The sequence below is a fragment of the Solanum stenotomum genome, chromosome 2 (genome assembly GCF_019186545.1).
Source record: "Solanum stenotomum isolate F172 chromosome 2, ASM1918654v1, whole genome shotgun sequence".
In the NCBI taxonomy this organism is placed as follows: Eukaryota; Viridiplantae; Streptophyta; class Magnoliopsida; order Solanales; family Solanaceae; genus Solanum; species Solanum stenotomum.
Window position 1 is genome coordinate 39,621,652 of NC_064283.1, and position 11,170 is coordinate 39,632,821.

General features: G+C 28.2%; 1 pseudogene; it reads right to left on the reverse strand.

The window, feature by feature from the left end:
• Positions 1 to 398: 398 nt before the first annotated feature.
• LOC125856029 (BTB/POZ domain-containing protein At1g67900-like) lies at positions 399 to 10,918 on the reverse strand (annotated as a pseudogene).
• Positions 10,919 to 11,170: the final 252 nt, after the last annotated feature.

Sequence of the window (11,170 nt, forward strand, 5' to 3'; positions counted from 1 at the left end):
AGACCCCACCTAGTGGGATTTCACTGGGTTGTTGTTGTTGTTGTTGTTGTCATATGAACTTTATGAAGCGGACTTTAATTAAATCTATATTTATTAGATTTAAATAATTAACTCAAATATATTAATTCATAATATTTATTTGGACTAAAATATTTATGAATTTAATATAATTCGAATCATTTAATAAATTTATATTTAATAAATTTTAAATGATTACATTGATCAATGGAAAATTTCAATAATTTATTGGATAGTTAAACCAATTTATAACTCACATTACATTTTACTTGATTTGCAACAAGTAAAAATAAGTGATGAATTGATATCTAACCCCAGCAATAATAAGAGAGTATAGTTTACGTCCCAAAATTCGAAAACAGAATTAAAAAAGAAAAGATTCAGTTCTTTTCACTTGCAACTGATGTATTGCTCGACCACAACTTACTAAACATTGTCTTAGGTCTAGTAGGAAATACAGAAGAAGCTTTTATTGTTGAAGATGTCCCATTTGTCTTACGACCACAACAGAGTTTGAGAGTTGAAAGGTTGGCTGAGGCACTCCATTGGTCATCTGATGGTGTCATTTTGACATTGGACAAAGATGGCCAATTCTTAGATGATTCATCATGGTTAGCTAAAAGAAGCTTGATAATGCTTGGGAGCTCAGTTACATTGGTAGCTCACGCTTGCTCCAAGAAGAGAACCTACTACCCTTATTGGGAGAAGTTCATTTTGTGCAGCATGCATGCAAACTTCCATCGATAATTTCTTGCACTCTAACATTCTGCATAAACGCTTTCTTTCATTCTTGTTCAGACCTGGATGAACCTATAGATATATATATATATATATATATATATATATATATATATATATATATACATAAACAAGCAGTGAATATCTATATATTTTAGTATTAGAAAAAGGGATTGCAAATATAACTATGCATTGATCGATGTGTGTGATTTAATATCTAGTTTACCTTAAGATAGATGTCAATGGCTCTATAAAGATCATCGTGATCGAGCCTTGAAAAATCAGGAATTGCTTCAGCAATGGAAATGAATTTTGAAAGAGGCAAGTACTTTTCCTCCCTGGAAATCTTTTGGAGATATCCATCCACAAGCTTAGCAACTTTGAGTTTAGAGCTATGTGATGCAGAAGATGATCTCCTACTTTCCTGAAATTCGAGATCAATAATCTCTGCAGAACGAGATTTTCTTCTTCTCACAAAATCCCTTTTGACCCGTGGAGGACTTGTTGGTGGACCCTGTAACATGAACTGTTCCAATATGGTCATAACTATATCGACATCGTAAATTGTATCACTTGTATTTGATACAAATGTTGGTATTAACAAATCACCCACTGTAGTTTCCTCTAACTGAAGTCCAAATTTTGTTGCCAATTCCATCTTTGATGAAGAAGATGAATTCATTTTCTATTTCTATGTCATTATCTATTTCATTTACCATTTTTCGTAGCGGAATTGGTAGTTGGGGAATTCATAGAAGTGGTAGTGTGATAGGTGGTAGTGTGGTAGGTGAGTATTTTATTTTAAAGATTTTATTATAATATTTTTTGTTAAGTGTCTTAATGTTGATATCTCTTTTAATGTTATTTTTTGGTAGTGTGAAATTCATGGTAAAATGTAATAATATTTATTATAATATTCTTCCGATAGTTGTTTTAATCTGAATATTTCTTTAATATTATTTATGATATATTCAAGATATAACATATCTTCGGTTCTTTGGTACATAGATAAATTTTCCTCTATTAATTGTTCTAATAGTTTTATATCTTCCATAGATTCTATCCAATATTGTAAATATTCGTAATTCATTTTAATCTGAATTTATTTCTAATAAATCGTACCATTCTATTCTTTCGTAGTCTAAATCATGTAAGTCTATTTCATACCATTGTTGGTTCAATATATCTTCTGGTTCGTTATTAAATATTTTTTCCCATATGATTCTTCTTAATTCAATTATTTTTATATCTTTAAGTATATATAATATTAAAGTTTCATAGTTTTTTATCATTTCATTATGAAGGTAAGTAGTCATGTTCTTTATTATGCAGATTTTTTATTTCAAATTATTCCTTCCTATCATATTCATAATTGATTAAATTCATATTAGATCATTATGAACTAGATTATCTTTATCATGTTTTCCTGTCACTACTAGCATCGTACTTTAGCGGATACTTTCTTCTTATCAGCGCCTCAACTTTGTTTACTCCCCTAAACGGCTTCCTCGCCTACCGGTTTCAACATTAGGATGGCATAGTATAGAAGTTTTCTCCCTGTTTCCAGTGTGCTAATAAACTAGAAATCATGATTCAAATAATTCTAATACATAATAACTAACATAAATTTATTCAATCATATATATGATATTCAGGAATATATGAAATTAGTTCCGCATATTTTTTGAACAATATACCTTTGCCTCTTGCTTAGCCATGCTATCTGAAATATCTGACTGGATTTCAGATTTATCCATTAACTTTTAAGTAATTAGTATCTTAAGAGAGTTTTTTGAGAAGAGAGTTTTTATTTAGGCGTTGCCTGCCTTTACAATGTTTACTACTAAGTCTATATATAGACATACAAATTTACTATTCTAAATACTTATCCTAACACATTTTTTACACATGTCCATTACTATTTACTACTATTCATGACTACTATTCATGAATAGTTCTTATTTTGTCTACCACTATCCTCTTTACGACTTATTTGCACATATTAATAATGTACACTATCTACCACATACACTTGTCATATTTTGTACAAAAGACCCATACCTACTTTATGACAACTATTATGACTTTTACATTTACATTATTTTACACATAACTTTTTCCGTTCATATTTCTTTCTCCTTCTTGTTTTCTTCCTCGTTGATTATTCCAGTTGGACGTCTGGAATTATATTATCTTCTCCGTTGCACTTTGAACATATATGGTCTGGGTATTTATGACCAATTAGCTTGCAATATCTGGTTAATAATTCTGCTGAAATAAATCCTTCTTTTTGTGCTCGTGTCGTAGGTCGTTCTTCTGGCTTTAGTAGTGATAAAATCCATCTTTGGACTTCATCCATAGTTGCTTTCCTTAGCTCCCTTGAATTGGAATAAATCATTAGCTGGTCTCTTGCATAGTAGCTCCATATAGCGTTTCCGTTTAAATAATTATTTGCTAACTCTTGTATAATTGTTGATATACCAATTATCCTTTTGTTAGCATAAAAACTTAGTATCTCTATTTTGCATATCTCTTCTTGTTGTCCGATATCCTTGGGTATAATCATATCTTTAGTTAATCCTATCTTGATAACCTGTATTGGAGGTTTTATTTCCTCCTATAATATCTCCGCTGGTGCTGTATAGAATTTTATATAAAATAAATTTCCTTTCGTAACTCTTTTGTATGTGATGAATGCTTTGTGTAGTTCTGGTATTCCACTAACTTCTTCTCCGTCATATGTGTATACGGTATTTAACAGTCCGTAGTTGTAACATGTTCTTACTAAATTAGCGTTAGTTTTCGATTGTGCAATTAACTTGTTATATCCTTGTAACTTTTGTGTCAAATAATCTTGATTTGGTTCTTTTGTAGTTGATCTGGGGTTGCGGTTTAAATAGGTTTGGATTTTGTGGATATTTTCAATATAGGTTCGTGTGATATAGTTATATGTCTTTTACTCATTTTGGTTTTGCAAACTATCTGCGTATGTAGATGTTTGTGGTTCTATGGACACATGTCTAGGTGTCCTTTGGGTAAATGGTTTTGCAAATAGCTGGTTTAAGTTCACATTTTTATATTGTTTATTGCTAACTTGTTTGCTTGTATCTGCAGCTGTATTTAAACAAACATTATGGGTTTTAAGGAGTTTCCCATTGTCTTCTTTTAGCTCTGGCTTTTTTCCGTCTTTCGCTCGACGTAGCTCCGTATTTTTATAGTCATGCTGCTGACTAGCTTTAGACTTCAGATTATCTTCATTAGTCTTTAGCTTTTGTATCTCGTTGTCCATACTATCCACTTTTGTACAAAGTGTAGTAATAGCTTTGAGTATTTTTTCGATTGTATCTTCTTCCTCAGTCTCAGTCTGAGTAGCTTTGTTGTGATAGGTAATTTGTAATAACATTCTTATCAGTTTTTATTACTTCAATTATAAATGTAAAATTAATATATTTAATACCAATCTCCTTATTTCTTTTGTTGTTACCGAATCTTGTATTTTTCTTGTTAGCCACCATTTTACTTGTGTATTATCTGTTCTTATAATAAGTTTGTTATATACAATATATGGTTCAAATGATAATAAACACTTATATACTGAATATAATTCTTTTCTATTTATTTCCCATTTTATTTCTGTATTATTAAATGTTCCTGAATAATACCTGCAATGATGTTCTATCGTAGTGTCATCATACCTGTATTTTAATATTCCTCCATAACTTTTTTCTCTCGCATCTGATTCTATTATATAAGTAAATTTTTTGTTTTCATCTGGAAAGTATGGTTTAGGTAAGTTTTTACATAATAATTTTACCTTTTGTATTTGTATTTGGTCTTTTTTATCAAACTGATATTCTATATCTTTCTTTAATTTTTGTTGTAATGGTTTTAAATTCTCTGCTAATTTTGGTATGTATTTTCTTACTTGATTTACTAGTCCTAAGAATGATTGTTATTTCTTTTTTGTGTCTAGTTGTTCATTGGAGTTAATTATTTTTTGTACTATATGTGTTTGCATTTTTATTCCGTTTTTATCAATTTGTATTCCTAAGAATTCTATTTGATTTTTCATTATATCAGCTTTCTTTTTACTTAGACTTATACCTGAATATTCTATGATGTGTATAAATTTTTCTAATAATTATATATGTTCATCTTGTGTCTTAGAATATAGTAATATATCATCGATGTACACTACACAATTTTCTATTTGTTTAAAGTAATTGTCCATAAAGTGTTGATATCTACCTGGTGCGTTTTTATATCCAAATGGTAATACATTCCATTCATAAAATCCTTGTGGTACAGTGAATGCTGTTAGTTTTTTAGATTCTTCTTCTAGTTTTAAGTGGTAAAATCCTGATTTACAATCAAATTTGCTAAAATAATTATATCCTTGTATTTGTCTTATCTTTAGTATTTTATTTGGTATCGGATAATTATATGTTTTAGTTTTTGCATTTAAATTTCTATAATCAATAACCATTCTACTTTTTCCTCTTTTTTGTTCACTATGTTTATTTACGATAAATGCCGGGCTTGTATGCTTACTATTGCTTTCTTGTATATATCCTTTTTCTAGTAATTCATCTATATGTATCTTAAATTCGGTTAAATCATTAAAATTATACTTTAATGGTTTTTGGGTTATTATACTGTTATTATCAATTAGCTCAATTTTTACTTTTGTTTTATGTTTTTCCCATCCTTGTAAAGGATCCTCACTATATAATAATTCTAACTTATCTTGAATTATTTTTACTTTATCTATAGAGAATATAATTAATTCTATTTTAGGGTCTTCTTCTTTTATATTTTCTAATTTTTGTGTAATTTTTTCACTTCCTTTTATCCATTCCGTTGTTTTTCGTTTTTTATTATTTACTCTTTTTGCTCCTATTTTTTGTTTACACGGTGTCGTGAACCACCAGTGTGTTTTTGTAATTATATGTGGGTATAATTTTTCTAAAAATGGCATTCCTAATAGCATATCTTTTGTAGTTAATTCAAAGTTATATATTTCTTCTATAGTTAATATCTTATCCCATATTTGTACTTTTATATTTTTTGCCTTATATGTGATCATGCTTCCTTCATTATTAAATCCTGTTACTACTATAGGTGTTTTTAATTTTTCCCACTTATCTTCTGGTAAACAATTATATTTACATATATTAGCTTCTGCTCCCGTATCTATCATTGGTGTATAATATCGGTTGTAATATCCTTCTATTATTATCTTCGCAAGTATATATATTTTCATATTTTTATCATACTAAAGTCCTTTTTATTATTACCCTTTTATTTTCATAATTTATTGTTAATTGTTTGTCTTCTAGATTATATGGTTTTACTTGTTCTAACCATTTTATTCCTAAGATGATATTTTCATTTCCTTGATATATTTTGAATTTTATCACTATTGGTACTCCTCCGATGATTATTTCCTTTTCTGTAGTTTCTTCGGTATATATTAATGCTTTTGGTAGTTCGGAGCATGATTGTTCAATAGTTATTATTTCATCTTCCGTCACTAATTCTCTTGTAATATAATTTTCTTCTCGTCCTGTATCTATTAGTATTAAATATTTTCGTTGTTCCATTATTCCCGTGATGTAGTAATGATATGGTTTTATGTCTTCTTCCATTGATTTTAGTGGGGTTTTATCTATTCTCCTTGAGGTACTCATTTTTGATGATATTTGGGGTATCTCATTGTTTATTCTTTTCGATGTGCTTAGTCTTTCTTTTACTATTTCTAAATCTTCTTCTATATCAATTTCATTATAACTATAATCATTTTTATCTATGACTGTAACTATTCTTTCAAAGGGATCTTCTATTTTTATTTTATTTATTTTATTTTTTGCTGTTATTTTGTGTTTTGTCGTTAAAACATATAAGTTTTTACATCTAGCTGTAAATATTTTACTTCCCGGGGCTAGTTCTATTCCTGACATTTTCCAATATAATACTAATGATTTATCTATATTTCTGTCATTTACTGCTACTGAGTAATTAGCACTTATTATAAATTTAAATTTTTGGTATATGAGGTTACCTTTTACCGCACTTATTATGCTTTTTTCTATAGGTTGTATAATTCTATCATCTGCTAAGTATATTTCTATGGGTGTATCTATTCCTTCTCTAAAACATGCTTTTATTAGTATTTCTGTTCCTCCTAAATGTACATATTTAATTGGATTTTTAGCCTTAATATCTTGTATTTCTTTATTTATTATTCGTTTATTTATTATTGGTATTTTAGCTTTTCCTTTAGTGTATTTGCAATCTATGATATGTTCTCTTTGACTTACTACGTAATATTCTTCTTTTTGTCGTTTAAACCAGTTTCTTATTGTTGGTATTTCGAATATTTTTGCTACACTTAGGTCTAATTCTTTTCCTTTTATTTGCTCAAATATATTATTATCAAATATTATTTTTTGTTCTGTCGATTCTTCATCTTGATATTTTTCTTTAGTTATTATTTGTATATCTTTTTCAGTCATTGATATCGTATTCATTATCCGATTCTATTACTGAGCTATTTTCTATTTCATTTTCCGATAATTCATATATACTATCATTGCTTTCTAATTCATAATCTACGTACTCTATTTGTGTATATTTTTCATCGTCTATTATTATTTCTGATATTTGTTTTTTCTTTGGATTTTTAGGTAATTTACAATCTCTAGCTATATGTCCTAATTTTCCACAATTATAACAAGTACATTCCGTTAGTTTTCTTTTTGGTCTATATGGTCTTTTGGTTTTGTAGTTTTTTACATAGTACCTTCTTCTTGGTTTTTTATATTTATATTTTGATCTATATTTTTTATTATATTTCTTTTTATTTTTATAATATCTATCCGTACAACCAAATTGGGGTGCTGTCTTATTTTTGCAACATGCCAAGTTTTTTACTAATATTTTTTCCATTTTTATTTCTTCTTTATGTTTTTCACATAGTTCTATAAACCATCGTTGTAAGAATTTTATTCTAGCTCCTAAGGTATCTGTTAATTCTGCTTCATTCCAACTTTTTATTATTTTTGAATTAAAAGGTTCTGGTAATTTTGTAAAATATAATTTTCTTATTTCTTTACCTTCTTCTATGCTATATGTTCCTTTATAATAGTATTCTCTAAATGCACATGTATATTCATCTATGTAACACATATTACATATTGCTAATTTTGTCATTAGATTCCGATTTATGATTTTTTCTTTATTTTGTTCTTCTACCTCTGTTGTCATACTACTAAATTCATTTCTTATAGCTATTTCGTATTTATATAATATTTCCATGGTTGTAGTGGCTATTTCACCATCAAATTTTTTATTATTTCTTAAAGTTGTTAAGCTTTCATTTGTTAAATTTTGTAGCCATAATTTTACTGTTCCTATAATTGTTCTTTCTATGTATCCTGGTGCCTCTGCTATTACTATCTTGTTATCTATTAATTGTTTTGATATGTATCCTACCCATAATTGGATTGTTTTATTTATGTCTGCTACACAGTCTAAATCTAAAAATTCATGTTGTCCAGTTATTGGTTTAGGCGTCCATTTTTTATTTAATCTTTTATCCCATGTAGTTTTTTCTTTATTATATTGTTCATAATTTTTATTATAATATTTTGGATTAAAATTTTTTGGGTTTTTTACTCCTGATGTGCTAGGTTTTTCGTCCATGTCTACGTCTTCTGCATTTACTTCTAAATTCTTTGTATTATCTATATTTGCTAAAAGTTCCGTATATGTTTCACTTGTTTCCGAATGTTGTTCTAGATCATCATCGTTTATTTCATCAACTCTTATTTCGGGTAGATTATCTTGGTTATTTTCTTCTTTTTCTTCTAATTCATCTTGTAATTGCAATTTTTCTTTAAATTTAATTATCTCATTTGCTAATTTTGTTTTTTGTTCTTTTTCTTTTTGTTTAATTTCATACATTTCTTTTAATATTGCTAGCTCTTTTTCTAGCTCTATTATTTTAGTATTTTTTACTTCTTCTAATTGTTGTACTTCCTTTTTTGCTTGTTGTTTTATTTTTTCAATTTCCGTTCTTCTATCTATTTCTTCATTTTCTTTTGTTATTCTTACCATAGCAGTTAAACTATCTTCTAGTTTTACCGTTTCTTTTTCTAACATTAAACTTATATTGTCACCTATTTTCTTATATCTTCTTCCTAGATTAGAAAATATTATCTTTATTTTTAATCCGTCATAATTTTCATATGTTTTTTCATCTATTGCGTATTCTTCTTTATTCATTTATAAATTATGTTGTAGTTTATATTCTAAGTTATTTATTTGTATTTCTAGATATAAAATAGTCTTTCTTTGTGCTACTATAGATTTGTGACAAATTCCTGCGAATATATTATTGTTAAGTCTATTTTGCCTATGTTCTAATTCTTGTCGTTTTTCTATAATTATTTCATTAAGTTTTTGTCTATATTCGTTATTCTTGTTATTCATTGTATTTTTAAATATTGAATATATTTATATTCTATTTTAGATATATTATTTATTAATTGATCTAATTTTTCATTATCAGTCTTTGTGATATTAAGTTGTTTATATTTCGGATATAATTTATTTAATTTTCTTCTTATTTTTCTTAATTTTCTACTCGTATGTTTCTTACCGTGTTTCTTAAAATCCATAGCTCTGATATTAATTTAATCAATTATAAATATGATAGGAAGGAATAATTTGGAAATAAAAAATCTGCATAATAAAGAACATGACTACATACATGCATGATGAAGTGATAAAAAACTACGAAACTTTAATCTTATATGTACTTAAAAATATAGAAATAATTGAATTAAGAAGAATAATATGGGAAAAAATATTTAATGATTACGAATCAGAAGATATATTAAATCAAGAATGGTATGAAATAGACCTACATGATTTAGACTTCGAAAGAATAGAATTGTATGATTTAGAAATAAATTCAGATTAAAATGAACTACGAATATTTACAATATTGGATAAAATCTACGAAAGATATAAAACTCTTAGAACAATTAATGGAGGAAAATTTATATATGTACCAAAAAACCGAAGATATGTTATATCTAGAATACATCATAAATAATATTAAAGAAATATTCAGATTAAAACAACTATCGAAAGAATATTTCAATAAATATTATTAAAATGTTGGCTGCTTTAAGCAATTTTAACAGAAAGCTACAAGAAGAAGTTCCTCTTTCAGCTGGTAATAAACTAGTAATTGACTCCAACAGCAGCCTGTGTTTCCCAATTGAATCTGAATTGGATTTTGATATGTTTGGTAGCCATCGAGAGGTGTAAATTCGCAATGCATCACCAATAAAATTAGCAGGTACTCTTCCATCAGATTTTATAGCTATCATGGTTCTCCAATACAGATCAATACTCAATTCTGCTAAATCTTCAGCCCACCAGTCTTTAGATAAAGGGTTTTTATGCCTAAGACTTTGTGATCCATTGCAGGAAACATCATCTCTTCTTGACAAATTCATTTTGATAGGATTGGCTAAAACCTTTGAAGCAATGGCTTCGATACATGTACTTGTTATTCCAAGGTGTTCGGACCATAAAGGAAAGGACCGAGTGCTCTGTAACGTCAAAATGGAGTCTCTCCAACCTGAGAGTAGACAAGAATTGAGGAACACTTGTAGTTTACAAATGAAGTTTCCCTTTTCGACATCCTCTGTCATTTGTTGATATTCTGCTGCACAGCGTACTGAAACAATGTTGTGAGCACTTAGAGTAATGGTGATTCCATAGCAGAATTTAGCACAAAGCTCAAAGTCTTGTATGCTACAAGGAAAATCTTGTAGGTGACAGGTTTTTTCTGAGCACATTCTCTGTAGCCTCAAACACTTGGACAAGAGAGGAACTGTGTGTGTGTTATTACAGAGATTTCTTCTTTTCGTAAAAATGGAAGAAGAGAAAGATGGTAATACCTTGTGAAGTAAATATGTGCTACCCTTTACTTGGACTATGAGATCACTTGAAATTTCAGAAGAGAGTGATCTGTATCAAGATAATAAATAAGAAGTATGTTAAACTAGGAGTAAAATTGAAGTTACCTAACTGCCTCAGTAGTGAAGAAAGTGTCCGGCCGAGATCCAAGTTTCATGAACTTCATGTCTCACGTCTCTTTTTGTTTCTTAATTTAGCAGTAGATATTCTCCCAAAACCAATTAACTATTCCAAATATATCAAACAAGAAAGATCTTTTTATCAACCTCTTAATAGTTCTTAGAAAATAGGGTTATTACTGGATCTACCAAGCAAAGGTTCAATTTATTTATACTAAATATTATAACCAAAATGTCATGAATAAGGAAAATGAACCACTCCTAAATTCTTGCCCTTTCATTCAAAACCTCTGCCCCAT